The sequence below is a fragment of the Microtus oregoni genome, unplaced genomic scaffold, assembly GCF_018167655.1.
Source record: "Microtus oregoni isolate MIOR12 unplaced genomic scaffold, Mior012 000058F_ref0000040, whole genome shotgun sequence".
Taxonomy (NCBI): domain Eukaryota; kingdom Metazoa; phylum Chordata; class Mammalia; order Rodentia; family Cricetidae; genus Microtus; species Microtus oregoni.
In genome coordinates this window covers 1337032-1341990 of record NW_024543834.1, presented here as the reverse complement: position 1 = coordinate 1341990, position 4959 = coordinate 1337032, and positions in this window count along the sequence as shown.

The window sequence follows — 4959 nt, the reverse complement described above, 5'->3', positions numbered from 1 at the left end:
AGTGAAACCCAGGCAGTTTCCAGTTCCCTCCCTGCAGTCAGCTCTGATGGCCACAGCTCCTCCTAGTCCTGTTTCTGAATTGTACCTGTGCCCTGGTGTGTTGGCACAGTATCCCACATAGGGCAGGCTCTCCAGAAAGTCACAAAACTGTGGGTTGCTCCACCTGGCCTGATAGGAGACATCCACTTGGCCAAGGTCCAATGGGAGGGAATCTATGGACAGAGGCCAAGAACCATGGGTGGGGAGGAAGTGGCAGGTCCTGTCATCCTTGTCCTTCTATTCCACTGATGGGGAGGCCACACCTCCTTACCCCAGCACCTTGGGAGAACAATTTAGGCAGCTCCTTAAGGTGCTGAATATGGCACTTCTTGCAAATGTCTGTGTTCCTATGTGGCATCTGTGTGTGGACCCATTTGTGTGGAGAGCAGAGGTCAATGTCAGGTGCCCTCCTTGATTACCCTTGAGGTAGTCTCTTGAAATCTGGAGCTGGCCAAGGCAGCTAGACTGACTGACTGGCTCTGAGGCCCCAGAACCCTGTCTCTGCCTTCCCAGTGCTGGGATTGCAGCCATGGGCTGCAGAGCAAGCACTTTCTGGGCAGAGCCGTCTCCCCAGCTCTCTCAGTATTTCCTTAGACCCTTTCAGAATGGCTGGAATCAGCCGCAATCATCTTCTCTCTGTTCATTCATTTAGCAGAGTGGCCATGGATGGGTGCAGTGCCATGGACCACAACATCTCTGCCTTTAGCACACCATCATTCTTCAAGAGGAGCCTGCTGCAAGAAGGGAACTGTGATAATAGGGAATTTTGGATGGAGATGTTAGAAACAAACCCACATAGGAGGCTGAGGTAGGAGAATTGTGTAGAGTTCAAGACCAGCCAGAGGTACAAAGGAAAATCTTGTTTCAAAAACAAACAAAAATCCCACAAAACAAAGAAAACAAATACCTTGAGGTTTTTTTTTTTTTGTGAGATATAGAGAGCTAGAGATATAGCTCGGAGGCAGAATGCTCTTACCTAGCACGCGTGAAGTTCTAGGTTTGATTACAAGTTCAAGGGGATGGATGGATGGAGGGAGGGAGGGCCACAGAACAGCAACAACTGTCTTCTTCTCTGCTGGGTGTGGGTAGGTGGCTGTCGGGAGTACACCAACAGACAAAACAGACTTCTGTGACCTCAATGAGACAGAGCAAGTTCTCCTGAGGAGTAAAAGGTGTTTGCGATCAGGCTGGGCCTGACCTGTGTCTTTATCTGCAAAGGTATGGAGGGCGTTTGGGGATGTTTTGTTCACTAGGCCTGTCTGGTTGCCTGTTTTCCAGTTATCCCTGTCTTTCCCCCACTCTGCTTCCTCACCCTCCTTCTTCCTAGGGTGCAGTACCAAGACCAGGGCTCCATGGACCAACCTCCAAAGTAGGCCAACTCCACTCTGTCTTTCACCTGCCTCTGCTTCCTGGTGAGGCCCTTGCCTGAGGCCCAGTAGGGAACTGTAGAGACAGCACATTCTGGCCCCTTCTCACCTCTTAACCAGACTACCAATGATTTCATCCATGCCTGAACAGAAGCCCCTACTCCCCCCCCCCCCGCCCCCCGTTCCCGCTAGGAAGGGATGAGAGAAAGCCACAACGTGTGTCTAAGAAGACAGGTGTTCAGGGAACTTACACAGAATAGTCACACGGCTGCCTGGTTCACTGGGGGCTGAAGTTAATAAACAATACATGTTTTCTGAATGAAAGATTGGTTAATGAATGAAAGGTTTTCATCCAGTCACTCGCCCTCACCCTGCTCAGTATAGACTCAACTATCTGACACTGACCTAAGAAGAGGAGGCGGAGTGCTCCCACGGACAACACCTGGCCCCCTGCATCTAAGCTGCCTTCTCCAAGGACCTTTTCCTCCTGTCCTTTCAGCTGCCCACTCCTGTGGTCACACCCTGTGCCTCGTCATCAGCTGAAACTGCTCCACCTCTGAAATCTTGAATTCCAGTATCCCACTCTCTCGTCACAACCTGCTGCTCCTCCCCCCACCTCTGGCTTGCCTGCCTCTGCGCCTCCCCTTACTCTGCACACACACCTCTGCATTCTGTCACCTCCTGCTTGTCCCTTACAGCCAGGCCTGGGCCCTAGCTCACTCGACCACCCTGAGTACATGGATTCCAGGCACCCTTCAGCCACTGTCTCTTCAGCACAGATCCCATGCATCCACTCTTCTGCCAGTAACCCCACCTTGGTCCAGCAAGGGCCTCTTATTTAGTGCTCTCCTCCTGCATCACAGCCAAGCCAGAAAAAGCCACACTGCTGGGCCAACTGGCTCCACTCTTGGCACAGGACCTTTCCCTAGCTGTCCCTTTCCTTCGGCTACTTGGCTATTCATGCATTCAGCAAATACACAGTGCACACTTGCTTTGGGTCAGCACTGAGACTGTGGGAACAGTTATTGGCAACACAGGCCCTGGTCTTGGGACTGACTTCTTGAAGGGAGAGTCGGTGAACAGATGCATGATCAGCATCAAAGAGCAAAATTAAGGGATGCAGTTCATTGGTTATCAGACACATAAGAAAAATTTAAAAGGAAAGAAGAAGGTTCACAATTTTAGAGAGGTTTAGTTTATTTAGTGCAGAAGGCAGGGTGGCATGCCTGGGTGGTAGTGGTAGTCTGGGGTGAGGAGGTCTTAATTTTTTTTTTTACAATTATTTTTATTTATTCTTTCATGAGTCTGGGATTTTGCCTGCATTGATGTCTGTGAAGCACGTGCATGCGCAGTGCCTGAGAAGACCAGAAGAGGGTGAAGGGTCCCCTGGAACTGGAGTCACAGATGGTTGTGGGCCATCATGTGGATGCTGGAAACCAAAAGTTGGGTCCTTTGCAAGATCAACAAGTGCTCTTAATCACGGAGCCATCTCTCCAGCCTCCAAGGTTTCTTGAGTTGTTGAGGACCAGGAACTTCAAAGAGCTGATGAGAACCAGGAGAAGGTCCCACTCAGAGGCAAGTGCAACTCTTGAACCCCAGGCTGTAGAGGCCTACACCCGCCAGTCAGTCCATACCCATTAAAGGCTTCAACCAATGTCACAAACCATGAGCCTGTCAGGGGAGAACATTTCTGATTTGAACATAACTATTTCTGGAACTGCTGATTTTCTAGCCTCTCATCTGCTAAGTACTGGGATTAAAGGCATGAATCATCATGCCAGGCTGAGACCCTGGGTTTGATCTTATTATGGCAACAGCAGACCTCCTGCCATTGTGTGTTGTTTCGTTAATTGGCTTGTTTTTTTTTTTATGTGTATGAGTGCTCTGCCTACATGCATACATGCAAACTGCATGCCTGGTGCCCAAGGAGGCCAAAAGAAGATTCTGGAAACCCTGGAACTGGATTTAAGAACAATTGGAAGCCTCTGTGTGGGTGCTGGGAACCTAATCTGGGTCCTCTGCAAGAGCAGCAAGTGCTCTTAACCACTAAAGCCTTCTCTCTGGCCCTGTTTTGTTTGAGAGAGGGTCTCAGGTAAGCTGGGCTGGCCTTTAAAATGTTTTATGACAGATGATTTTGAATTCTTAATCTTCTTGACAGTTTCCTAAATGCTGATAATACAGACATGAATTATTATGTCAGGCCAAAGCCCTGAACTTGAACCCTAGCAATGCAATAAGCAAACAACAGAACAGTGACTTCCTGTATTCAAAAATATTTAATGTAATGATTACTGAGTGTAAGTATATGTGATGTGTGCATGTACTGTGTGCATGTAAGGTAGGGCATGCATGCCACTGTATGTGTATGTATGTGCATGTACTGTGTGCATGTAAGGTGGGGCATGCATGCCACTGTATGTGTATGTATGTGCATGTACTGTGTGCATGTAAGGTGGGGCATGCATGCCACTGTATGTGTATGTATGTGCATGTACTGTGTGCATGTAAGGTGGGGCATGCATGCCACTGTATGTGTATGTATGTGCATGTACTGTGTGCATGTAAGGTGGGGCATGCATGCCACTGTATGTGTATGTATGTGCATGTACTGTGTGCATGTAAGGTGGGGCATGCATGCCACTGTATGTGTATGTTAGAGACACATTTTGGACTCAGTTCTCTTTCTGCTTTTATGTCAGTTCTAGGGATTGAACTCAGGTTGTCAGTCTTGACAGCAAGTACCTTTACTCACTGAGCCCTCTCACTGACCCATTTTTTTTTATTTTAGCCAATCAGATATTTACGTACAAGTTATTGTGGATTTACTTCTTACTTTTCCAATGATTACTCATGTAGAAGACATTTGCCTGTTTTTATTGGCCATAAATATATTGATGTTACTTTATTAGGTTATTTTATATTTATTGAGTACCAAAAGTTCTGTTTGTTTTGATTTTATAAGTTCTATTTTTTCTTTACAATCCTGGAGACTGAGCCCAAGATCTTATATACTAGACAAGTATTCTGCCACCAATAACATCTATTTAAATTTTTTTTCAATATTGAGGCAGTATCTCCCAAGGTTACCTAGAATGGCCTTGAACTTGAGATATATATCAGATTGGCCTCAAACTTGCAATTCTCCTGTTCCAGTCTCCTAAGTAGTTAGGGTTACAGGTCTGTGTCATCAAAGCCGGCTTTTCTATTTTTTTCATTTAAATTTTATTTATTTATTTACAGTCCCCAACAGGGTTTCTCTCTGTATACTTGACTATCCTGGAACTCACTTGGTAGACTAGGCTGGCCTTGAACTCAGAGATCTGTCTGCCTCTGCCTCCTAAGTGCTGAGATTAAATCATCACCATGTCCGGTTTAATTTTATTTTTAATTTTTGTACACACGTGTGTCTGTGTGTGGGAAATGTGTGCCTGAGATCAGTTGCCCTTGGAGGCCAGAAGAGGATGTCAGATCCCCTGGAGCTGGGGTTTCAGTTGTGAACTGTCATCTGTAGTTGCTGGGAACAGAAAAACAGCAAGAGCAAGCACTTCTTACC